This window comes from Rana temporaria, chromosome 2, assembly GCF_905171775.1.
Source record: "Rana temporaria chromosome 2, aRanTem1.1, whole genome shotgun sequence".
Classification (NCBI taxonomy): domain Eukaryota; kingdom Metazoa; phylum Chordata; class Amphibia; order Anura; family Ranidae; genus Rana; species Rana temporaria.
In genome coordinates this window covers 3,667,644-3,694,934 of record NC_053490.1, presented here as the reverse complement: position 1 = coordinate 3,694,934, position 27,291 = coordinate 3,667,644, and the positions used below count along the sequence as shown (strand labels likewise).

Genomic DNA, 27,291 nt, shown 5'->3' with positions numbered 1-27,291 from the left:
CGGGGGGGGGGGGCAGAGAAGGAAGGCCTCCTGTACCAGGTTACTAAGTATTAAACCAACGACATATGTGTCATAATTGTGTTCAAACTAGTAACAAAAGAATAGTGCCACACCCCCCAAAAAAGAAAAAAGGGAGAAAAAAAAAGGGGGGGGGGAGGAAAGGCAAATAATCATATAAATAAGTCTTATAAGTCCTTGCGGATGTCATCCAACCATTTTGTCACTTCTCCTGGCGTATTGAAAAAAAAAGTCCTGACCAGTGCTGTAACCCGTAGGCGAGCTGGGTACAATAGAGGATATACCACTTTATGCTGCTGCAGAGTGCGTTTAAGTGGCACAAATTCGGCTCTTCGTTTTTGTAGATCTGGGGAAAAGTCAGGATAAAACGAAACTCTAGCGCCATTATAGATAATATCCCCCTTCTCCCTGGCTTTTTGGAACAAGGTGACTTTGTCGGCATAGTTAAAGAATTTAAAGAGTAAGGATCTAGGGCGCCCACCTGGCTGCGGGGGTTTTGAAGGGACCCTATGGGCTCTTTCATAGAAAAAAAAGGTGAAAATGTAGCGGTATCAAAGATCTCTTCAAGCCACCCCTCCATAAATTTTATAGTGTCAGGGCCCTCACACCGTTCTGGAAGGCCAATCACACGGATATTACTCCTACGAATTCTGTTTTCCATTTCATCTAATTTGGATGATTGGAGGTTAGTTTTTTCCTGCAACTCTCATACTTTATTCTCCAATGTTACAACCCTTTCCAAAGTATTACTCATATCTTGGGACTGTTCTAAGCACGGGAAACATACGCTACTTTACAGGCATACTATAGACAAACCCCCCCCCCAGGCACGATATTTAAAAGAAAAATTTCACTTTTATTGTTTTACTTTAAGCATTATTAAAATCACTGCTCCCAAAAAACAGCAGGTCCCCAAACACTTATGGCAATAACTTGCATATTAGCCTTTAAAATGAGCAATTTTGATTTTTCACGTTCGTGTCCCATAGACTTTAACGGTTTTCACGTGTTCGACCAAATTTTTTGCCTGTTCACATGTTATGTTGCAAACCGAACCGGGGGGTGTTCGGCTCATCCCTAATATACGGTGATTTGTTTTTGAGTAAATAAATGCAGCAGAATACATTTTGTCTACATTTATGAAGAAAGACTTATTTGTAAAGTTCTATAGCAGAAATTAAAGAAAACAAAAATGTTCAGTATTTTTCCATTTATACTGTATAGTAAAGAAATAAAAACACAATGGCAAATAGATACCACCAAAAGAAAGCTCTGTATTCTGGGAAAAAAAAGATATAAAATAAATTTTATGAACAGTTTTATATGACTGAGTAATTGTCAACCAAAATCACAATGCTGAAACTTTAAAAAGATGGACCGGACTTGCTGTCCGGGGAAATGTTTTTATGTTTTAATGCTGTTAAAATCAGCAATGTTTGCTAGAAAATTACTTAGAACCCCCCAAACAGTAGATATTTTCTGAAATCAGAGGCGCTGGAGAATAAAATGGAGGCTCTTGTATGTTTTAAGTCACAAAATATTTATCAAATGCAGATTTTCAGAAAAAAAAAAGATACACAAAATTAATTTTAGCACATATAAAACACAATACATTTTTTTGTAAAATATAAGTGATTAGGTTGTGGCTTTGGAATAAATTACTGAAAAATATAAAAAAATTTCCAATGTATTCCCAATAAAAACCCAGGAAATAAAAATATATGTAGCTAAATTTCCTATGAAATGTACCAGTTGCCGACCACCTGAAGTACATATACTGCGGGCGGGTGACAGCTACATGCTAAGTGACATGCCTGTATTACTTAGCACATGTGTACTGGTGTGCAGTGCACCACTACAGTGACCACAAGACACAAATAGCCAGATTCAGAGAGACTTAGGCTGTCGTATCAGTAGATACGCCAGCCTAAGTCAGAATTTGCGTCGGCGCTAATTTAAGCGTATTCTGGTAACCAGATACGCTTAAATTAGGCTCAGATACAAGCGGCGTAAGTGTCTTACACCCTCGTATCCTAAAGTGTAATTTTTAGGCTGACCGCTAGGTGGCGCTTCCATTGTGGTCGGCGTAGAATATGTAAATCAGTAGATACGCCTATTCACGAACGTACGCCCGGCCGACGCAGTACAGATACGCCGTTTATGTAACGCATTAGCAGGCCTAAAGTTATTCCATCTTATAGATGGAATAGTAATGTTAAGTATGGCCGCCGTTCCCGCGTCGAAATTCGAAAATTTTACGTTGTTTGTGTAAGTCGTCCGTGAATAGGGATTTACGTTGTTTACGTCCACGTTGAAATCAATAGGCCCGTACGGCGGACTTAGCCGCAATGCACACTGGGAAATGTAGGCGCACGGCGCATGCGCAGTTAAAAAAAAAACTCAATCACGTCGGGTCAAGCCTAATTATCATAAAACACGCCCCCTCAGCCAAATTTGAATTAGGCGCCCTTACGCCCGCCCTCTTTAGGCTACGCCGCCGTAAGTTAGCAGGCAAGTACATTATGATTCATGTACTTGCCTCGCTAACTTACGGCGGCGTAGCCTAAATGCCATAAGCTACGCCGCCGCAAGTATGCGCTCGCCATCCTGAATCTAGCTAAAAGTATTTCAGCTGCCAGGAACCATCCACTTTATCACAATGTCAACAAAGCTGTTATGAATGAATTTCATTCATAACAGCTGTAAATCCTGTAGTGATTTTCCCACAGCTATTACATGGTATCTGGACCAGTCACAGCACCCTGTACCATGTGATAGCTGTGGGCCAATCACAACACACAATAGTTATAAACAAAACCCAGTCATGACAGCGCAAAACATCGCTGTAACAGCAAACCAAAGTGTCACAAAGTCTATCCCTGATCAAACCTCCTCCCTCCAATAGTAGTACAGTGTCACTGATGAAAGAATGTAAAACAAAGGAAAAAATTTAAATGTGAAAAAAAATGTAACACAATACATTTTTTTTTTAACATACTGTTCCCAGTCAGTGTCCCCAATCACTGCCTCTTCAGTCATATGATGGCGCTGTACTGCACTGGTGACAGTAAAAGAAAGAAAAATGTGAAGAAAAAAAACTGTTTAATTTCTTAATTTCCACAAAAAATTGTGATGAAACATTACAACTTCAAATAAACTTGCCATGCCTCTTAGGCCTCGTACACACGACCGGATCTGTCCGCTGAAACTGGTCCGCTGACCAGCTTCAGCAGACATGTTTGGTCGTGTGTACGTCCGACCGGACAATTTTCCGGCGGATCGGACAGGTTTCCAGCGGACAAATGTTTCTTAGCATGCTAAGAAACATGTCCGCTAGAGGCCTGTCCGTCGGACATGTTCGGTCGTCTGTACGACTCACCGGACATGTCCGCTCGGCCGAAAGCCCTCGCATGAGTCGAAGTGATTCGATGCATACGTGGAAGCATTGACCTTCCAGGGTCGCGCACATCGTCGCGGCGATGGCGCGGCCACGTCACCGCGTATCCTGTCCGCGCGGATTTCGGTTTGATGGTGTGTACAGACATCAAACCGAAATCTCCCAGCGGACATGTCCGATGAAAACGGTCCGGCGGACCGTTTACATCGGACTGTCCCCTCGTGTGTACGAGGCCTTACTAAATACCTCAGACCTTTTGTGTACATTCCAAAAATTGGTCCTTTGGTGGGGTATTTGTACTGTCCCGGCATTTTAGGGGCCCCAAGAAATTAGATAGGCCATCAGTACATGAGGATGGATCCATTTTTAAATATACCAAAGCTTGTAGATGCTATAACTTTCACACAAACCAATTAATATGCATTTTTTTTTACATTTAGTAGAATTAATTTTGGTCAAACTTTATGAAGAAATTTTATTGGATATGTTTTATAGCAGAAAGTAGAAAATAGTGTTTTTTTTATTTAATTTTTTTCATTAATATAATAAAAAATAAGTAGCACTGTGCCAAATGGCAAAAAGAAAATGCTCTGGTCATGAAGGGTGTAAAACCTTCCGGAGGTAAGGTAGTTAAGGCCTTTTAGTCCCGAAAATCGGATGATTTGTACATTTGGGTAGACTACAAATGCTAAATGTATAATGTGCAGAACTGAGACATTGCCAAGAATTAAACGCTCTGGGACTCAAAGCAAAGGGTTTAGGGCAGAGGTTTCCAAACTGAGGCCCGGGGGCCGGATGTGGCCCTTTGCTTACCTTTATCAGGCCCTTGGGACACTATTCCTCTTGAAGATATGAGACAGTATTTCTTCTACACTAACAATGGGGCATAATTGCCATCACTGATACCAACAATGGGGCACTACTATTCCTACCATTGACCCCAAGAATGGGGCACTATTCCTTCCACTGACACCAACTACAGGGCCCTACTCCTTCCAATGACACCAATGATGGGGCACTATTTATTCCCCTAATACCAACAATGGGGCAATATTCCTCCCACTATCACCAGTGATGGGGGATTCTTTAACCCCATTGACGCCAGGACATTGTCCTATTATATTGGCTACAGTCCGGCCCTCTTAAGGTCTTGAAGGACAGTAAACTGGCCCTTTATTCAGAAAGTTCGGAGAACCCTGGTTTAGGGAGAAAAAGGCCCGGGACTAAAATGGTTAATGATAGATTGGGCAAAATCAATAATAACATACATAGTGCATAGTTACACTTAACATCACACAATGTTTCCAGGGTCAAAAAGTGTTCACAATAAAAAAAGTCTACAAAAAAAAAAAAGGATCTGCTACCCCTTTAATAACTTCTTCCAGAGTTTCCTCACCGCAGCTGAAGCTTGTGAATCCTCTGATGTTTGATTATCCTGGAATTAACTGTAAAAGTTTTCTCACATTCAGAACATTGAAATGGCTTCTCTCCAGTGTGAATCCTCTGGTGTGTGATCAGAACTGACTTCCATGTAAAAGCTTTGTCACATTCAGAACACTTATATGGCTTCTCCTCAATGTGAATTTTCTGATGTCTGTTAAGCCCTTCCTTGTCTGTAAAAGCTTTGTCAAATTCAGAACACTCATAGGGCCTCTCTCCAGTGTGAGTCATCTGGTGTCTGATAAGTTCTTTCTTCTCTGTGAAAGTTTTTTTTACATTCAGAACACTCATACCGCTTCTTTCACATGTGAATCATCTGGTGACTGATAAGGTGTGACTTTGTTTTATAAGCTTTGTTACATTCAGAACACTGATACGGCTTCTCTCCCGTGTGAACCCTCTGGTGTGTGATAAGATCTTTCTTTGTTGTAAAAGATTTGCCACATTCAGAACACTCATATGACTTCTCTCCAGTGTGAATCTTCTGGTGTGTGATAAGATTTGACTTGTGTGTAAAAGCTTTGTCACATTCAGAACATTGATATCGCTTCTCTCCAGTGTGAGTCTTCTGGTGTGTGATAAGACTTGATTTCTGTGTAAAAGTTTTATCACATTCAGAACACTGAAAAGGTTTCTCTCCAGTGTGAACCCTCTGGTGTATAATAAGCTCTTTCTTGGTATAAAAAGCTTTGTCACATTCAGAACATTGATATGGCTTCTCTCCAGTGTGAATCTTCTGGTGTGTGATAAGATTTAACTTATATGTAAAAGCTTTGTCACATTCAGAACATTGATATGGCTTCTCTCCAGTGTGAGTCATCTGGTGTTTGATAAGACTTGATTTCTGTGTAAACGTTTTATCACATTCAGAACACTGAAAAGGTTTCTCTCCAGTGTGAACCCTCTGGTGTATAATAAGCTCTTTCTTGGTATAAAAAGCTTTGTCACATTCAGAACACTGAAAGGGTTTCTCTCCAGTGTGACCCCTCTGGTGTATGATAAGCTCTTTCTTGGTATAAAAAGCTTTGTCACATTCAGAACACTGATATGGCTTCTCTCCAGTGTGAATCTTCTGGTGTCTGATAAGACTTGACTTATATGTAAAAGCTTTGTCACATTCAGAACATTGATATCGCTTCTCTCCAGTGTGAACCTTCTGGTGTGTGATACGTTTTGCCTCCATTGTAAAACCTTTATCCCATTGCAAACAAGAAATATCTTCTGAAAGGACTCCTCTTATGTATACATGGGTTGGACTTTATTGTAAAGCCATTGTCACTTCCAGGACACTGAAATTACTTTTCTCTTGTTGTCCTCTGAGAATGGATCAATCTTGAAGAGGCTCCAAAACACTTACAACATTTAGACCACTGATATGTCTTGAATCCTGAGTGAATCTTCCAGTGAATTGCAAAAAAGACTTTCCGACACTCATATGGCTCGTTTCTCATCTGACTTATTTTTTAAGACAAGCCTGTCCAAAAAGTCGGTTCATCAATCCACCTATACAGGAAAAAAAAAAGTCAGAATTCTATATAAAGGATAAAATAAAGTTACTTTCTATGTTTTACATTCATTATTAAATATATCTTATATATAGAAGGAATATGTACAATATTATACATGTTTAAATATTTGTATTCTATTTTATTAAGGACAATCTATTATTCCCATTGGCTGGTAAAATTGAGAATTTATTACAATTTCCTGCACGAGAATCTAATTTATTTGTTCTAATTTAGAGCATTGTACTGCATAGTGATGGGGGGGGGGGGTGCTTGGGATTGACTTGTGGGCACCTTTCGCAAATTCATTTAAAAATCCAAACATTGCCGATGTAAATATAAACCCCATTGAAGTCAATAGGAGGCAAATTCTGAAATCCCAAGTTACACTCACCAGTAACGTCTTTTCCAGAAGTCTTTCAAGACAACATCTGAGAGAGAGAGAAGACTCCTCCTCCCATTCCCAGGAAACACTGCATCTCCTAATCTTTTAAATGGATTGTATCCAGCTAGCCCCTCAGTTCATTCAGATTATCTTTGGCCCAGTGCTGGGACAAGGTTATCCAGGACCTGGGGCTAAAATGGAAAACTGCCCCCCAGTCTATCATCCCCACCAATCCCCGATCCCTGTTAAGTAAAGAAGAGGGCAGGTTAATATACCTGCATGTGCCAAAATATTTGTAATGTTTGTAATATAATATTGCATAGTAACACAGGGGGGTAGTTTCAGATAGATTTGCGGATCTTTAGATCCGTGTAATCTATCTGATTTAAGATCCGCCGGCGCAAATTTGAGAGGCTAGTACAGTATTCAGAAATCACTTACCTCAAAACTTGCGCCGGCGGATCGGAAATCCCCCGGCGGAATTCAAATTCCACGGCTAGGGGGAGTGTAGTATTTAAATCAGGTGCATCCCCGCGCCGATTTAAATGAGCATGCGCCGCCGGCTAAATTTCCCAGCGTGCATTGTTCCAAATGGCGTCGCTAGGACGTCATTGGTTTTGGCGTGAACGTAAATGACCTCAATCAGTATTTGCGACTGACTTACGCAAACAACGTAAAAATTCAAAACTCGGCGCGGGAACGACGTCCATACTTAACATTGGCTGCGCCTCCTAATAGCAGGAGCAACGTTACGACGAAAACGACTTACGCAAACGACGTAAAAAACTACCGCCGGGCGCACGTACGTTTGTGAATCGGCGTAAGTAGGTAATTTTCATACTCTACGCTGAAAACTACGGGAGCGCCACCTAGCGGCCAGCGTGAGAATGCACCCTAAGATACGACGGCGTAAGAGACTTATGCCAGTCGTATCTTAGGCTAATGTCAGCGTATCTAGCTTTCTGAATACAAAAAGTAGTTACGCCAGCGCAGATTTGAATTTACGCAGCGTATCTATGGATACGCCGGCGTAAATTCTATCTGAATCTACCCCAATATTTTTTACATCAGCCGACTGCAGACTTTAGCCCACTGTCAGCTGAATACAGGTCATAGGAGTGCAGAAATAAGTGCACTCTGATGACCTACAGGGGTCCTTACACATGGGTATTCCATTCAGGTCCTCCTCTCATTTTTTCAGGAGGACCTGATTGAAAGGTCCATGTAGCCCTATTAGGGGGACCTGATCAGAAGGTCCATGCAGCCCAATCAGGGGGACCAGATCGGAAGGTCCATGCAGCCCAATCAGGGGGACCTAATTGGAAGGTCCATGCAGCCCTATCAGGAGGACCTGATCGGAAGGTCCATGCAGCCCAATCAGGGGGACCTGATCGGAATGTCCATGCAGCCCTATTAGGGGGACCTGATCGGAAGGTCCATGCAGCCCTATTAGGGGGATCTGATAGGAAGGTCCATGAAGCCCTATGGACAGGCTGATGTAAATGGACTGTTTGCACCTCCCTAGCTCTGAATCCTTCCAGGTCTGGGGGGATTTTTTTTAAATCATGTCCTCTTCCATTTATCTGGACCTAAATGTGACACATCGGAGAAAGCCTGATGTAAACAGACAGTAAATAGACACTGGAGTCTGTTTTCATCCAGCCGCCCATAGAGCTGTCACAGGTCCTCCTGTGTCTCCTCCCACAAACAGAAACGGGGACAGATGTAAAAAACTGACATCCATCCTGTTCAGCTCTGATTCAGGAAGGGATCTGCTCATGGATCCTCTGCTGATTGAAGTGGGCTCCGTTCCGTTTCAGAGGATCCTTAGGGCTTGTTCACACATGTGTCTGGGGGAAGTAAAACCAGGTGATTGAGCCATGGTCTTACTGACCCCCTGTCTGAACACTAAACATACAACTGCTACCAGCTGTACACATGCGCCGGCCACGGTGCTGTGCTTAAACAGAATGTTGCTGCCACTGAATGTGATAATGCAGTTCAATGGGGCTGCACCGCAACCGCTCTGCATGTGACTGTAGAGGGGTAGTACTGCAATGATCAGGTTAGGGGCCCATTCACACCAGGAAATGCATGGGAATCGCATGGGAATGCTGTGCGGTTCCGATGCAATTTATATGCAGTTCTGTGCAGTGTGATTTCTGCCCCATTCATTTTGAATGACCTTAAAATCGCACTGCACCAAAAGTATTGCATGTACTACTTTTTTGAGATGCATGACAACCACATTGCATGCTACCATGTGATCTGGTGTGGGTAAACACATTGGAGTGTCGTTATGGGCAGTGTGATTGGAATGCGGGAAGATCACACAGGAACGCGGCTTTTCCCGCACTGCATTCTAGTGTGAATGGGCCCTGAATCAGGCGATGAGGGGGCAACATATCACCTCCTCTCCAACAGTTCTGGAAAAGGATCCAAGCATGAATCACTTTTCATAGGAGCAACAGTCACACACTATAGCTGGCCATAGACAGATCAAAATTTGGCTCGGTAGAATCCGGATGAATTTCTATCCATCTATAGGCAGGCTGGTTGTACTAAAGTTGATTTATCAACAAGCCAGTCTGTTTTTTTTTTTTGGATGATCACTGCCGCAGGGTATATTCATTAGCAATAATCATTGTATAAATAAATAAATATTCCTGCGTTTATCCCTCCACCTCTCAATGTGAATAAACAAAGCAAGCCTAGCCGTTGATTGGCTAGGTTGGACGGATTGATAGCAGCACAGCCATTGGCTGGTGCTGTTGTCAATCACATCCCCGGGGGGGCGGGGCCAAGTGATACATTCGGTGGCTATGGCCGCTGCTGTATCACGGGTGCGCAGAGGTGGAGCTACGACAGCCAGGGACCCCAGAAGACGTGGATCGGGCCCACTGTGTGAAAAATGACCCACACAGTGGAGGTAAGTATAACATGTTTTTTTTTTTTTTGTTTTTTTTCTATCTTAGTGTCGTATTAATAAACCGTTATTAAAAGTAGGTGCGCCATCTAATACATGTGTAACGCCTTTCCAGACTCTGGGAGGTTACCATTTCCTGGTGCTGGACAACGTGTTTCTGAGGCTTCGTTCGGTCAGAGGGAGAGCGGGGGAGAAGGTGGCCGGCTGACCGATGCCTTTAAAAATGTTTTACTCCTCAGCACCCAGGGCTGAGAGGTTCAAGCAACCATTGGCAGCATTTGCATTATATGGTGCAGGAATATCTAGGGGCAAGAGCAGACTTGGAGACATTTCCAACAGAGCATCCACTGGGTTACTGGCTCTTGAGGGTGGACCATTGGCCAGAACTTGATCAATATGCAATCAAGCTACTGACCTGTCCTACAACCAGAGGGGTAGATTCAGGTAGTTTTGCGCAGTTTTTACGGAGGCGCAGCGCACCGTTTTGCCGCTGCGCCTCCACAAATTACCTGCACTACCCTTGATTCACGGAGCAGTAGCTCCGTAAATTGCGTGGGCGCTCCGGCAAAATGCCCGGCATAAGCGCACGCAATTTAAATGATCCCGTAGGGGGCGTGGATCATTTAAATTAGGCGCGTTCCCGCGCCGAGCGTAGTGCGCATGCTCCGTCGGGAAACTTTCCCGATGTGCATTGCGGTAAATGACGTCGCAAGGACGTCATTTGCTTCAAAGTGAACGTGAATGGCGTCCAGCGCCATTCACGATTCACTTACGCAAACGACGTAAATTTCAAATTTTGCGACGCGGGAACGACGGGTATACGTAGCATTGGCTGCCCCTGCTAATAGCAGGGGCAGCCTTACACAAAAACCGACGTACGCAAACGACGTAAACTGCGTACGCAGGGCTCGCGTAGGGTTGTGAATCGGCGTTAGTATGCAATTTGCATACTATACGCTGACCACAACGGGAACGCCACCTAGCGGCCTGCGTAAGAATGCAGCCTAAGATATGACGGCATAAGGAGCCTTATGCCAGTCATTTCTTAGGCTGCAGTCGGCGTAACGAGGTTCCTGAATCAGGAGCATTCGTAACGCCGGCGCAAGTAAGCAATTGCGCTGCGTAACTATGGTTACGCAGACGCAATTGCTCTTTGAATCTACCCCAGAGTTCTTTCTGACCACACATTAAGTGCTGCTGGAGGGTTTGTAAATGATCAAAGAGTGTGCCTGTCCACAGACTCCATTGATAGGCTCACATTCATAAAAATGAATCAGTCCTGGATCAGCAGCTATCAAGCACCTGATGCTGATTTAACTGATTAAATTTGCTAGGGACCTGGTATCCCTTGAAGACTGCCTATCCTATTCCTGAATCCTGATGCTAGCTTCCAACAATATTTTAGGTTTAGGGCACCACCACCACCCAAGGCCTAATTTGTCTGCCCTGTTTAACAGGGGCATGCAATTACAATGTTTTAAATAATTTTTAACAGCAGGGCCCTTTCCTGCACCCAAAAAGAGTAACTGTGAGGGGTTACAATTGTTTGGTACCACCAACACCTAATGCCGCGTACAGACGGTCGTTTTTTGTGATGAAAAAAAAACGACGTTTTTGAAAACGTCATTTAAAATGATCGTGTGTGGGAGAAAACGTCGTTTTATGTCTTCTGAAAAACTACAAAAAAAAATTCGAACATGCTCGAATTTTTTGTGTCGTTTTTCAAAACGTCGTTTTTTGTTTCACAGAAATTGACCGTGTGTACCAAAAAACGACGTTTAAAACGACGTTTTTAAACCCGCGCATGCCCAGAAGCTAGTTTCAATGGAAAAAAGTGGTGAAACGTAACCGCGCTTTGCTAGAGCATTGTGAAAAAACGATGGTGTGTAGGCAACGTCGTTTTTGAAAATGATGTTTCAAAAACGTTGTTTTATTTCATGATTTAAAACATCGTTTTTTTTTTATCACAAAAAACGACCGTCTGTACGCGGCATAAGGCCCAATTTTTCTGCAGAGTATATAGTGCAGAGTACAATATATAATACAGTGTACAGTATTGAAGCCCTTTGGGTCTGGTATAGATTTTAAGGGGAACTCCACACCATTTTTTTTAAAAACAGCGTTGGGTTCCCCCAAAATCCAAACCTGTCCCTTTGGGTCTGGTATGGTTTTTAAGGGGAACTCCACGCCAAAATTGAAAAATTTAACAAGAGGGACCCCAGATCCCACCCCCCTATATGAATAGGTATGGGGTACATTGTGGGAGGTGCTCTGTGTTGTACTCTCGCCTCCTGTCAGAAGAGCGCTCCTCCATACAGCACATGAGACAGGATCGCTGTTAGTGCAAATCGCATTGCACTGTACACACACAGTTTTATTACCGCCCCCCATCCACATTTCCTGCTTCTGGCAGGTGGGCACCCCTTGGAGGAGATAGGGGGTGACAATCAAACTGTGTGTGTACAGAGCAATGCAATCTGAGTGATCCTGTCTCATGTGCGGTATGGATGAACACTCTCTGACAGCGACGGTGAGAGCGCAACACATCACACCTCCTCCTGGCTTTGTAGTGACTTGTGGTGACTTCCTCCTGTAAGTTGGCGGAGGGGGATGGATGACTATCTGTACTGGGAAATGTAATGGGGATTTGGGGAGCGGGATATGTTCAAGAAGGAAAAATGGGGGGGGGGGAAGTGCTAGGAGCAGGGTTGAGGGTGTTGAGCCAAGATAGGGGATGTTTGTGCTAGGAGGGGGTGGGAGATTAGTGCTGGGGGGGATTTGGGTGGGGGGGGGGGGGATTTGGTAATTTAGAGGGGGTTGTGCTAGGAGGAGGGATTTGTGAGAATTTTTCCTAGGAGGGGGACTGAAGAAAGATTTGTGCTGGGAGATGGGGGGTTGTGCCAGGAGGGGGTGGGGGAATGTTGGCTTATAGGTGGAATTGGAGGGGATTTTAGCTGGGAAGGGGGATTTGGAGGAGAAGATTTGTGCTAGGAGGGGGAATTGAGGTGGGATTTGAGCTGGGGGGGCAAAGATTTGTACTGGGAGGGGGATTTGAACTGGGAGTTGGTGGAATATGTACTGTACATTATTGTTTGGGGAGAATTTTGGCTTGAAGTTGGAATTTATTAGCCGGATTCAGAAAGACTTACGACGGCGTATCAGTAGATACGCCGTCGTAAGTCCGAATGAGCGCCGTCATATATTCAAGCATATTCTGGAAACCAGATACGCCTAAATTTGGCCAAGATACGACCGACGTAAGTCTCCTACGCCGTTGTATCTTGGCTGCCTATTTACGCTGGCCGCTAGGGGCATGTACGTGGATTTACGCGTCGAATATGTAAATGAGCAAGATACGCCAATTCACGAACATACGTACGCCCGTCGCAGTAAGCTACGCCGTTTACGTTAGACATACGCCGGCGTAAAGATTAACCACCAAAAAGATGGCGCAGCCTATGCAAGGTATGGACGACGGAACAGCCGTCATATTTTACGTCGTTTGCGTAAGTGTACGTGAATGGGGCTGGGTGTAGGTTACGTTCACGTCAAAAGCATTGAGTATTTGCGACATGATTCTGAGCATGTGCGCGCATGCGCCGTACCAACGGCCCTCATTTACATGGGGTCACGGTTAATTTAAATGAAGCCCGCCCACTACATGCCTACTTTGAATTAGGCGGGGTTACGCCGGGCCATTTGCGCTACGCCGACGTAACTTAGGGAGCAAGTGCTTTGTGAATACTGGCCTTGCCTCACTATGTTACGTCAGCGTAGTGCAAATGGGATGCGCTACGCCGAACTAAAGATGCGCCCGTCTCTGTGAATCTGGCTATATGTGTTTTTTTTTTATGTATGATGGAATGTTTGTGTCCACTAATAATGATTTTCATGTATTTTTACTGAAAATATTGTTTTGATATTGTTGCGGGGGGCATCAGGTAGGCTGTACAGGGCCCTACAATATCTAACAGTGGCCTTGCCACCAGTGGTGGCCCGTCCATTAGGGTCGCGCGGGCGATGCCCCCCCTATCCATGCATTCGGCCCCCTAATCTACATTTGGTGGGGCCGGAAGCATGGATTTTAATGGGGGGGTGGAGGAAGCGATTAGAGCCTGAGGGTCTAATAGGCTTTAAAAAAGGGTGGGCGTGTGGTGCAGAGCACTGCTCTCTGAGCCCACTCAATTGTGTCATAATAGCAAATTAATATTCTCAATTGTCACACTGATCCTCCGCCCGTCCAATCAGGAAGCGGGTTGTGAGAACCGTTACCCAATTGCCTGAAAGGACAAGCAATCTTATTGGACGCCTAGGCAGAGGAGACTCCCCCTTTGCCACGCTGCCCACCTGGAACTTAGATGGGGTAAGTGCTGGACAACTGACCGACCACGAGACCCAACCGAGTGGGAGCCGTTGCCACTGCCTGCTACTAGGGATGAGCTTTGTGTTTGAGTCGAACACCGTCTGTTCGTACGTTCGACGAAATTCGAACAAAACGGGTCGTTCGCGCCAAATTCGAGTGACGCGCAATGGCCCATAATTCACTGCGGCATTGCGCGCTGATAATTGGTCAAGCATGCACTATGACCCTGCATGCTTGGCCAATCACAGAGCGCAAAAAACGGAGAGCCATAATTGGCCAAAGCCAGGATGGCTTTGGCCAATTATGGCTCAGGGGGTTTAGTACACGCCCCACACTATAAAAGGCCGCCTGCAAGTCGGACGCGTGTAGTGTGTTGCGGCGTTGTTAAAGAAAGAACAGACAGTCAGTCAGTTAGAGAGAGAGAGAGAGACACAGTGTATTTTCTACCAGATAGATAGATAGTGATATAAACATATTCGCCAGCACACCAAGGATCATTTAACCACTTAACCCCCGGACCATATTGCTGCCTAAAGACCCAAGGGGTTTTTACAGTTCGGGACTGCGTCGCTTTAACAGACAATTGCGCGGTCGTGCGACGTGGCTCCCAAACAAAATTGGCGTCCTTTTTTCCCCACAAATAGAGCTTTCTTTTGGTGGTATTTGATCACCTCGGCGGTTTTTATTTTTTGCGCTATAAACAAAAATAGAGCGACAATTTTGAAAAAAATGCAATATTTTTTACTTTTTGCTGTAATAAATATCCCCCAAAAACATATATAATTTATTTTTTTTCCTCAGTTTAGGCCGATACGTTTTCTTCTACCTATTTTTGGTAAAAAAATCGCAATAATCGTTTATCGGTTGGTTTGCGCAAAATTTATAGCGTTTACAAAATAGGGGATAGTTTTTTTGCATTTTTTTTTTTTTTTACTACTAATGGCGGCGATCAGCGATTTTTTTCGTGACTGCGACATTATGGCGGACACTTCGGACAATTTTGACACATTTTTGGGACCATTGTCATTTTCACAGCAAAAACTGCATTTAAATTGCATTCTTTATTGTGAAAATGACAGTTGCAGTTTGGGAGTTAAACACAGGGGGCGCTGTAACATTTAGTGTTCACTTTGTGTGTGTTTACTAGTGTAGGGGGGTGTGGCTGTAGGACTGACACCATCGATCGAGTCTCCCCTATAAATGGGATCACCCGATCGATGCGCCGCCACAGTGAAGCACAGGGAAGCCGTGTTTACATACGGCTCTCCCCGTTCTTCAGCTCCGGGGAGCGATCGCGACGGAGCGGCTAAAAACAAATAGCCGCGCCGTCGTCCCGGATCGCTCCCCGAGCGGACCCGACCTCCGCATGTACCGGGGGGGGGGTCCCGATCGGACCCCCGACCCACGTCTAGCAGAGGACGTACAGGTACGTGATTGTGCCTGTCCGTGCCATTCTGCTGACGTAAATGTACATGAGGAGGTCGGGAAGTGGTTAAAAAAACGTCCAAAATTTTTTAATGCATAATAGCGATCCAAAAAGCAACGTTTCGAGGTCGCACAGGACCTCTTCATCAGGCAAAAGATACAAACACAATGCAACACACAGATATATATAGAAGACTGTCACCAATAAAGTCATGTGAAAGTAAAACCCACCCATCCCAATCACCTCCTCCCCCTCCCCTCCCCCCAAAATCCGGAACCTTCATTGATCATCGGGCCAGATTCACAAACAGATACGACGGTGGATCTACAGATACACCATCGTATCTCTGACTTACACTGGTCCTATCTATGCGCCTGATTCATAGAATTAGTTACGCATAGATAGGGCTAGATCTGACAGTGTTACACTGTGTTACACTGTCGGATCTTATTTTCGATTTAAAAATGGCGTTGGGGGCGTTCCCGCTGATTTACGATAAATAATATGTACTTTGACCCTTATTTTTATTTTTATTTTTATATTTATTTTTATTTCTATTTTTATATTTTATTATTTATTTTTATTGTTGTGTTTTTCAACATTTTTCACTTCACAACGTTATTGATTGGATTAAGTATTAATGAACTGCACCCCTACATGGTTGGATTTCGTTGTACCTGGACCTCTTCAGCACTGTGCCCTCGATTAAGGACTATTCAACAATATTGTTTAATGGTATATTAGTGTCACTCCCCTTTTTTGGACTTTCCCCACCCATTTTTTGTACTTGTATATGTATGTGGTTATATGCACACACACACTAATTTGTATAACACTTTACAGCGCAAATATTTCACTTGTTACAATATGTAAGTCAGCGAGATACGCAAATTCACGAACGTACGCGGACCCGTCGCAGTGTTCTTACGTCGTTTCCGTAGCGGTTTTCCGTCGTATACTTACCCCTTCTTTTATCAGGCGCAGCCAATGTTAAGTATAGCCGGCGTTCCCGCTCACGTCGCAACCACTGACGTCCTAGTGACGTCAGTGGGAGCAATGCACGCCGGGAAATTCCCCGGACGGCGCCTGCGCATTTAAATCGGCGCGGGAATGCGCCTGATTTAAATAGTACACTCCCCTAGCCGCGGAATTTGAATTCCGCCGGGGGATTTAGGATCCGCCGTCACAAGTTTGGAGGGAAGTTGTTTGTGAATTAGCCACTTGCCTCCTAAACTTGCGGGAGCGGATCTTAATTCACGTAGAACAAGCGGATCTATAGATCCGCTGCGCTACGTGAATCTGGCCCATAATGTGTAAGTACCTACTTGTTACCAGCTGCTTGTAAATCATCAGAACTGCAGCAGTATGTACAAAGAGTATGGGGTGCCGAAAACCTACCCCCCGCTGTGCTCGCGATCGCAGTGCCGATCGCACGACTAATGTGTTACACATTCCAGTGAGATCACCATCGGTCAATCCCATCACACTTGTATTCGGGCTGCGGGTGCCGACAGTCTACCCCCCGCTATATCGAGATATATCGATGTACACCCTGTCAAAACCTGCCCAAAGGTCTAAGTTGATGGGGTCATCGTCCATATATAGCAAAATGCACAATGTCTACATTGTCAACATGAAAGAAGAAAACAAAAATACAGCTTAAAAGAAGCCCAAGGGGGCTTGGAAAAGATCAATGGTATAGGCAATACCATATGGGGTGTCATCCATAATAAGCAATGGCAAAGCTAAAACTAGCATTTAAATCCAGTACGGCCAGTGTAAATATGCGCCGGCGTAGGAAAGTTACGTCGGTCGGATGAAGCCTATTTTCAGGCGTATCTAGTTCTGTGGGCATGGCGCACAGATACGACGGCGCATAGTTACACTTACGCGTCGTATATCGAGATACGTCGGCGTAAGTGTTTTGTGAATCCGGGCCACAGATCTTACATACAATCTGGTGAACTCGAACGGTTAGGGAGCAGTCTAGTAACATACAACATGGTGACGGGGAGGAAATGGGGTGAACAGGGAGGCAGTTGGGGTGACAGGGAAGTGGGGTGGACAAGTGGGAAGTGAGTGGTAAATGGCAGGGGAAAAATGTCCGTTATCTGTGGTCAGTGGGGCTGGGGGGGATATTCAATGAACGGAAATGTTGGACATTAGTGATTTTATAGGAAAAATGGGAATATAGGTATTCAGTAGAGAGAAAGGAGGCAGTGGTGCTCAGTGGGCTGATAGAGGGGTGGACAGGGGGGCAGTTGGGGGGAAAGAGGGGCAGATGGGGGAAATAGTTGGGGGAGTTAGTGGTATTCAGTGAGAGATGAATACCTGGGTGATGGTGTCCTGGTCGGGAGGGTGATGTGGGTCTCCTCTGATGAGTCTTCTATGGTTGGGGTCCTCTCGGATGGTCCCTCTTGGCTCCTCTGTTGAGTCTTCTATGGTCGGGGTCCTCTCGGATCCACAATCAGGGGAAAGTTCTCCTCCGTGTCCCCGATGGAAGATGGAGGCTTCTTGTCCTGGCTGAGAGGTGTGAGGGAAGTTCTGTGTCTGCACTACGTATCTGGGAAGACTCCAATCACATTGTGAGCCAGCTTCCTCACAGGGGCCCCTCCCCTACAGAGGCCTCAGGGCCATGCTGACTACAAACACAGAGAGAGGGGGACTCACATTTCACTGCCATGTGCTTCTCATTCACTACAACCTAAGGAGAACCCCTCCCCCCTTTAACAACTTGACCCCCCCCCCCGGCTTTTTTGGCACTTTTTGTTTACAAATCTAAATCCGCACGTTTTGGTAGAAAATGACTTAAAATGTATAATGTTTGGGAGTTCTATTTTTAGCAGAGACCCTAGAGAATAAATGGTGATCATTACAATCACACAGTATTTGTGTAGCGGTTTTGCAGATGCAATTTTTTGTGGAAAAAAACACAATAGTTACCCCAATTCTTTTGTATAATGTGAAAGATGATGTTACACCGAGTAAATAGATATCCAACATGTAACGCTTTATAATTGCGCACACTCCTGGAATGGCGACAAACTATGGTACTTAAAAACCACCATAGGCAACGCTTTAAACGCCTTTACAGGTTACCAGTTATGAGTTACAGAGGAGGTCTGTTGGTAGAATTATTTCTCTCACTCTGACGATCGCAGTGAGACCTCACATGTGTGGTGCGATCGCTGTTTACATAGGTGTGCGGGACCAACGTGCGCGTTTTGCATTTGCATGTGAGCATGGGGGGGATGGGGGGCACTTTAAATCAGGGGCTGTTGTGGCTTGGGCTCTCAATCCCTTCCAAACCACTCTCCCTCTCGTCTCCGTACTCCTCTCGCCCTTGTCTCCACACACCACTCGCCCTCGTCTCCGCACTCCTCTCCCTCTCGTCTCCGCACTCCTCTCGCCCTTGTCTCCACACACCACTCGCCCTCGTCTCCGCACTCCTCTCCCTCTCGTCTCCGCACTCCTCTCGCCCTTGTCTCTGCACTCCTCTCACTCTCATCTCCGCACTCCACTCGCACTCGTCTCCGCACTCCTCTAGCCCTCGTCTCCGCACTGCTCTTGACCTTGTCTCCGCACTCCTCTCGCCCTCTTCTCCACACACCTCTAGCCCTCGTCTCCGTACTCCTCTCACCCTCGTCTCCGCACTCCTCTCACGCTCGTCTCCATACTCCTCTCATCCTCGTCTCCACACTCCTCTTGCCCTCGTCTCCGCACTCCTCTCGCCATCGTCTCTGCACTCCTCTCGCCCTCGTCTCCTCACTCCTCTCGCCCTCGTCTCCGCACTCCTCTCGCCCTCGTCTCCGCACTCCTCTCACAATTTTTTTAACACTGTAACTTTAAGCATTTGTGAGCAGGGAGGGATGGGGGCTCATTAAATCAGGTGCTGTTGTGACTTGAGCTCTCTCTCTCCCTTCTGAACCACTTTAGCCTCCTCTCCCTCTCGTCTCAGCACTCCTCTCCCTCTCGTCTCCGCACTCCTCTCACCCTTCTCCCTCCGCCCTTTTTTCCTGGGCTCCAGACTGCCCCTCCTCCTATTTTTGCAGGACATGCTGGGGCTTAAGTTTTTCTTTAATTGATGAAAATAGAGCCATAGTCTTCTGGGACTACATGTCCCATGGTCCCCTTGTTCTGGCTCCTCATTGGTCCATGGCTGCAGCCAAATGGGAGGCAGGAGAAATCAGAGTGGGTGGTGATTCCTGCCCTGTACTGCTTGATGGAAGAAGGGGGGTGAGCGGGGAAAATATACTGACAGCCCACGCTCGCTCCCCCCCCTTGTCACAGGGCAGGCAGTAGTGGTGGCTCTGGCGTGCCCACAGAGAGGGCTCTGCATGCCATGGGTTCACCATCACTGGAGTGGAGGGTTAACGCTTTGATGGCCAATGGTAGCAGCCGGACATTGTATCGTTCCTCGGTTGAACCGGCAAAACCAGTAAACCCACCCCCTTGGAAACCGTTCCAGCGGCTTGTGAGCGTCTCAGACAGATTTCATGAGGAAGCCGACTGCCTGTAGAAGTGATTACATTGTCTGCAGTGATTATCAGTGTCCTGAATATTAGTGCAGCCCTTCATCAATGCCTATCAGTGCCGCCTCTTCACTGCCCATCAGTGCCGCCTCATCAGTGCCTTCTCATCAGTGCAGAAGAAAAATTACAAAATTTGTAAAATTATATACCAGAAACTAAGACAAAAAAGTTTGGTATTTTCTCACTTATTTTGCAAAAAATAAAAAACCCCCGAGATGAATAAATACCACCAGAAGAAATCTCTATTTGTGGGAAGAAAATTATACAAATGTCCTATGTGTACAATGTTACATGACGGAGTAATTGTCATTCAAAGTGTGATGGCGCTGAAATCTGAGAATTGTCCTGGGCAGGAAGGGGGAGGGGTGTCCATTATGGAAGGGGGAGGGGTGTCTGGTATGGAAGGGGGAGGGGTGTCCGGTATGGGAGGGGTGTCCGGTATGGAAGGGGGAGGGGTGTCTGGTATGGGAGGGGTTACATTTCTATGTATTCCCGGGATTTGGTTATTTTGTGATTTTCCATGTTGCTGAGGATCCTTCCTAATCTCATGTGTCTGAGCTGTGGGACCTTTATCCCTCTTCCCTTTATCCCTCTTCCCTTTATCCCTCTTCCCTTTATCCCTCTTCCCTTTATCCCTCTTCCCTCTTCCATTGGTCGTGTTCCTCCATCCATCCTCAGGTCCACCCTCCTATTGGTCACCACATTGGACTGTTGTCCTCAGGATCTCCCACACAGCCGCCCTACTGAGAGATTGTCCTTGGATCACCACCCTCTGGACAGAGTACTGTGCACCATAATACTCATCCATTCATAATACTCCATTTCCTACATGCCCATCTACCAAGTCCTTTTAGTGGCCACTTCCTTCATGCAGATCTTCTTACACCCTTTTTGCTATAACTTCCTCCCCCGAGAACTCTTCAAGATGGTCACCCAGACCATGAATCCGGGATGTCTTGAAGTCCCCAATTCAGACACCCAAGAGTTCTGTAATGAACTATCGGATTTCTTCATCGACAAAATCGAAAGAATCCGGGTAAGTATTCTGCAAAATGATACCCCCCTCAGCCCCCTCTTCAATCAACTACAAAACACCAACAGAAACCTTCTACAATCAACTAAGTTCACTCTGGAACCCATCTCCATCGATACCACCAAAAATATCATTGGTGCGTTGCGGAACAGCACCCCAATGACATCATTCCCACCAAGCTGCTGAAGGAATGCGCCGACATTCTGGCGCCTCCCATCACACAGCTTATAAATCAGTCATTTAAGGAAGGCATAGTGCCATCCCTGCTGAAAGAGGGCACAATCCAGCCCATCTTGAAAAAACCTAACTTGGATCCCAAGGACCCAACTCACCGCCGCCCCATAACAGGCCTAAATGTTCTCTCCAAGATAATGGAGAAAGTAGTGGTACAACAGCTGCAACAGCATCTGGATACCCACAATCTACTCGATCCATTTCAATCAGGCTTCCGTCCCGGACACGGGACAGAAACGGCCTTACTCAAAATATGGGATGATGCCCTCGAGGCCGCAGACGAGGGAGAATCCTGTCTCCTGGTTCTGCTGGACCACAGTAGACAGTAGACCACAAAATGTTACTGATGCGACTGGTCGAGGTAGCCAGAATCGCAGAAGGTGATTTACCATGGTTTTCCTCCTTTCTTGAAAACCGATCACAAACAGTGAAACTGGGATCTTTCACGTCGGAAAAACGCACGGTGCCATGTGGGGTCCCCCAAGGATCCCCCCTATCACCGGTGCTGTTCAACATCTATCTTCACCCTCTCTTTGATATTATCAGTAGCCAAGAACTACTTTATCACTCTTATGCAGACGATACGCAATTGTATTTTCGCATCTGCAACAAAAAGGATCATCATCCCAGTTTAGAGAAATGTCTCTCTTCGATAGAAAACTGGATGACAAAGAGTTATCTTAAACTCAACAGTTCCAAAACAGAACTCCTTATGTTTCACGCCAGCCGAAAGAGTCAACTGGCAACAACCTGGACACCGCCGCCCATTCTGGGCCAAAGCATCACCCCTAGCTCCAAAGTCAAAAGTCTAGGAGTCATTTTTGACACCTTCATGACAATGGACGCACAAATAGGGTCAGTAGTCAGCGGATCGCACCATTTGTTGCGCCTACTACACAGACTTATTCCATTTATCCCCAAAGAAGACGTAGCAGTCGTGGTGGGAACAATCGTGAATTCCAGACTGGACTATGCAAATGCCCTTTACCTCGGACTCCCAAAGTACCAAATCTCCCGTCTGCAAGTCGTACAGAATACGGCCGCCAGACTGGTGACTGGGAAAAGGACATGGGAATCAATCTCACCTTCGCTGAGAACCCTTCACTGGCTGCCAGTAAAAGACAGAATTGTATTTAAAGCACTCTGTCTGACGCATAAGTGCATCCATGGGAAGGCTCCGCAATATCTGTGCGACAAGATAGAACCTCACAATTCGAATCGCGTTCTGCGATCCACTGACCAAAATCTGGTCAGGGTACCAAAAACCAAATACAAGTCCAAAGGAGAAAGAAGGTTTGCTTTTCAAGGTCCGAGACTATGGAACGCTTTACCAACCAGCATTCGGTTGGAGGAAAACCACCTGACTTTCAGAAGACGGATCAAAACTCTGCTCTTTTGATGTCATGAGACACGAAACATCAAGCGCCCAGAGGCGATTCAGTTCGCATGTGCCGCGCTATATAAGTTTTTCATTCATTCATTCATTCATTCCAAGATCTAGAGATATAGGGGTAGATTCAGAAAGCAATTACGCCGGCTTATCCATAGATACACCGCGTAATTGCTAAGCTGCGCCGGCGTATCTACTTTCTGTATTCAGAAAGCAAGATACGCCGACTTTAGCCTAAGATACGACTGGCATAAGTCTCTTACGCCGTCGTATCTTAGGGTGCAATCTGACGCTGGCCGCTAGGGGCGCTTATGTTGTTGTCGGCGTAGTATATGCTAATTTCCTAGATACGCCGATTCACAAACGTACGTGCGCCCGGCGTTCGTTTTTTACGTCGTTTGCGTTAAGGCTTTTTCGGCGTAACGTTGTTCGTGCTATTAGGAGGCGCAGCCAATGTTAAGTATGGACGTCGTTCCCGCTTCGAAATTTGAATTTTTGATGTCGTTTGCGTAAGTCGTTCGCGAATAGGGCTGGACGTAATTTACGTTCACGTCGAAACCAATACGTCGTTGCGCCGTACTTGGAAGCAATGCACACTGGGATATGTACACGGACAGCGCATGCGTCCTTACACGCTACACCGCCGCGACTTACGGAGCAAGTGCTTTGTCAATACTGCACTAACTCCTGTAAGTTACGGCGGCGTAGCGTAAATACGATATGCTGCGCCGCCGTATCATTGCGCGGACATACCTGAATCTACCCCCATAGACTGTGACCATTTCTATTACAGTTTTCCCTTATTACATAACATTATTAAAGGGGGGTTTTCCCAGTCCTCTTAGTTACCACTTCCCATAAAAGTTCTAGAGACCCGGACTATGAGCGCAGGGAAATCGATCAATTTTAAAAAAAAAAGCGTGGAGGATGGACACTGCCATGGGGAACATGTACAATGCAAACACACTTTTCCAAAAATTCACTTTAATGCCCAAAGTGAAACATTAAAACATGTCCAATTCCTTTATATAACATTCCTGGTGGGTACTAATCTTGGGGGGAGTTCTAACCCCGGGGGTGTCCTAATATTGGGGATACTTATACCGGAAGGTGTATTAATCCTTGGGTACTAATAAGGGGAGGTGCCCTAATCCTGGGGGTGTCCTAATACCAGTAGATGTCCTAATCCTGGGGTGTCCTTATCCTGAGGTGTACTAATTTCCCGGGAGGTGTCCTAATTATAGGGGTGTCCTAATCCTGGGGGGTACTTATACCAGGAGGTGTACTAATCCTGGGGTACTAATACCAGGAGGTGCCCTAATCCTGGGGATACTAACCCCGGGAGCTGTCCTAATACTGGGGGGTACTAATACCGGGAGGGGTACTAATCCTGGGGGAACTAATCCAGGGGGTGTCCTAATCCTAGGTACGAATACCGGGAGGAGTCCTAATCCTGGGGGGTACTAATACCTGGAGGTGCCCTAATCCTGGGGGTACTAATACCGGGAGGTGTCCTAATCCTGGGGTACTTATACAGGGAGGGGTAATAATCCTGGGGGTACTAATACTGGGAGGTGCCCTAATCCTGGGGGTACTAATACCAGGGGGTGCCCTAATCCTGGGGAGTACTAATACCGGGAGGTGTCCTAATCCTGGGGTACTAATACCGGGAGGTGTCCTAATCCTGGGGGTACTAATACAGAAAGGTGTCCTAATCCTGGGGAGTACTAATACTGGGAGGTGCCGTAATCCTGGGGGGTACTAATACCGGGAGGTGTCCTAATTCTGGGGGTGTCCTAATCCTGGGGTGTACTTATACCGGGAGGGGTAATAATCCTGGGGGTACTAATACCGGGAGGTACCCTAATCCTGGGGGATATTAATACCGGGAGGTGTCCTAATCCTGGGGATACTAACCCCGGGAGCTGTCCTAATTCTGGGGGGTACTAATACCGGGAGGGGTACTAATCCTGGGGGAACTAATCCTGGGGGGTACTAATACCAGGAGGAGTCCTAATCCTGAGGGGTACTAATACCTGGAGGTGCCCTAATCCTGGGGGTACTAATACCGGGAGGTGTCCTAATCCTGGGGTACTTATACAGGGAGGGGTAATAATCCTGGGGGTACTAATACTGAGAGGTGCCCTAATCCTGGGGGTACTAATACCAGGAGGTGCGCTAATCCTGGGGGGTACTAATACCGGGAGGTGTCCTAATCCTGGGGTACTAATACCGGGAGGTGTCCTAATCCTGGGGGGTTCTAATACCTGGAGGTGCCCTAATCCTGGGGGTACTAATACCGGGAGGTGTCCTAATCCTGGGGGACTTATACAGGGAGGGGTAATAATCCTGGGGGTACTAATACTGGGAGGTGCCCTAATCCTGGGGGTACTAATACCAGGAGGTGCGCTAATCCTGGGGGGTACTAATACCGAGAGGTGTCCTAATCCTGGGGAGTACTAATACTGGGAGGTGCCCTAATCCTGGGGGTGTCCTAATCCTGGGGGGTACTTATACCGGGAGGGGTAATAATCCTGGGAGTACTAATACCCGGAGGTACCCTAATCCTGGGGGATATTAATACCGGGAGGTGTCCTAATCCTGGGGTACTAATACCGGGAAGTGTCCTAATCCTGGGGGTACTAATACCGCGAGGTGTCTTAATCCTGGGGAGTACTAATACTGGGAGGTGCCCTAATCCTGGAGGGTACTAATACCGGGAGGTGTCCTAATCCTGGGGGGTACTTATACCAGGAGGGGTAATTATCCTGGGGGTAATAATACCGGGAGGTGCCCTAATCCTGGGGGGTACTAATACCAGGAGGTGCCCTAATCCTGGGGGATACTAACCCCGGGAGCTGTCCTAATCCTGGGGGGTACTAATACCAGAAGGTGTCCTTATCCTGGGGGTGTCCTAATCCTGGGGGTACTAATACTGGGAGGTGTCCTAATCCTGGGGGTACTAATCCTGGGGGGTACTAATACTGGGAGGTGTCCTAATCCTGGGGGTACTAATACTGGGAGGTGTCCTAATCCTGGGGGTACTAATACTGGGAGGTGTCCTAATCCTGAGGGGTACTAATACTGGGAGGTGTCCTAATCCTGGGGTTACTAATCCTGGGGGTACTAATACTGGGAGGTGTCCTAATCCTTGGGGTACTAATACTGGGAGGTGTCCTAATCCTGGGGTTACTAATCCTGGGGGTACTAATACTGGGAGGTGTCCTAATCCTGGGGGGTACTAATACCGGGAGGTGTCCTCATCCTGGGGGTACTAATCCTGGGGGTACTAATCCTGGGGGGTACTAATACCGGGAGGTGTCCTCATCCTGGGGGATACTAATATTTCGTACATTTGGAAGCATCCGAAATCCGAATTGCTACGCTTCCGAATTTTACGAAATACGAAATTTCGTTGACGAATTTCGGATCAGAATTTCTTACAGAACGGGTCGAATGTTCGTTAACTTTTCGTAACAATTACGAACATTCGTTGATGATGAATAAGCAAACCCAGAAAGTCAGCACAGCACAGGGATGGTGGGAGCCCCTCATAATGAGCACAGGGATGGTGGGAGCCCCTCATAATGAGCACAGCACAGGGATGGTGGGAGCCCCTCATAATGAGCACAGGGATGGTGGGGGCCCCTCATAATGAGCACAGGGATGGTGGGGGCCCCTCATAATGAGCACAGGGATGGTGGGAGCCCCTCATAATGAGCACAGGGATGGTGGGAGCCCCTCATAATGAGCACAGGGATGGTGGGAGCCCCTCATAATGAGCACAGGGATGGTGGGGGCCCCTCATAATGAGCACAGGGATGGTGGGGGCCCCTCATAATGAGCACAGGGATGGTGGGAGCCCCTCATAATGAGCACAGGGATGGTGGGAGCCCCTCATAATGAGCACAGGGATGGTGGGAGCCCCTCATAATGAGCACAGGGATGGTGGGAGCCCCTCATAATGAGCACAGGGATGGTGGGAGCCCCTCATAATGAGCACAGGGATGGTGGGAACCCCTCATAATGAGCACAGGGATGGTGGGAGCCCCTCATAATGAGCACAGGGATGGTGGGAGCCCCTCATAATGAGCACAGGGATGGTGGGAGCCCCTCATAATGAGCACAGCACAGGGATGGTGGGGGCCCCTCATAATGAGCACAGCACAGGGATGGTGGGAGCCCCTCATAATGAGCACAGCACAGGGATGGTGGGAGCCCCTCATAATGAGCACAGGGATGGTGAGAGCCCCTCATAATGAGCACAGGGATGGTGAGAGCCCCTCATAATGAGCACAGCACAGGGATGGTGGGAGCCCCTCATAATGAGCACAGGGATGGTGGGAGCCCCTCATAATGAGCACAGCACAGGGATGGTGGGAGCCCCTCATAATGAGCACAGCACAGGGATGTTGGGAGCCCCTCATAATGAGCACAGGGATGGTGGGAGCCCCTCATAATGAGCACAGGGATGGTGGGAGCTCCTCATAATGAGCACAGCACAGGGATGTTGGGAGCCCCTCATAATGAGCACAGGGATGTTGGGAGCCCCTCATAATGAGCACAGGGATGGTGGGAGCCCCTCATAATGAGCACAGGGATGGTGGGAGCCCCTCATAATGAGCACAGCACAGGGATGGTG

The 27,291-nt window shown here is 46.6% G+C and overlaps 1 pseudogene; it reads right to left on the bottom strand.

The window, feature by feature from the left end:
- Positions 1 to 3,979: 3,979 nt before the first annotated feature.
- The window catches only part of LOC120928421, an 86,641-nt pseudogene continuing 63,329 nt past the window's right edge, over positions 3,980 to 27,291 (bottom strand).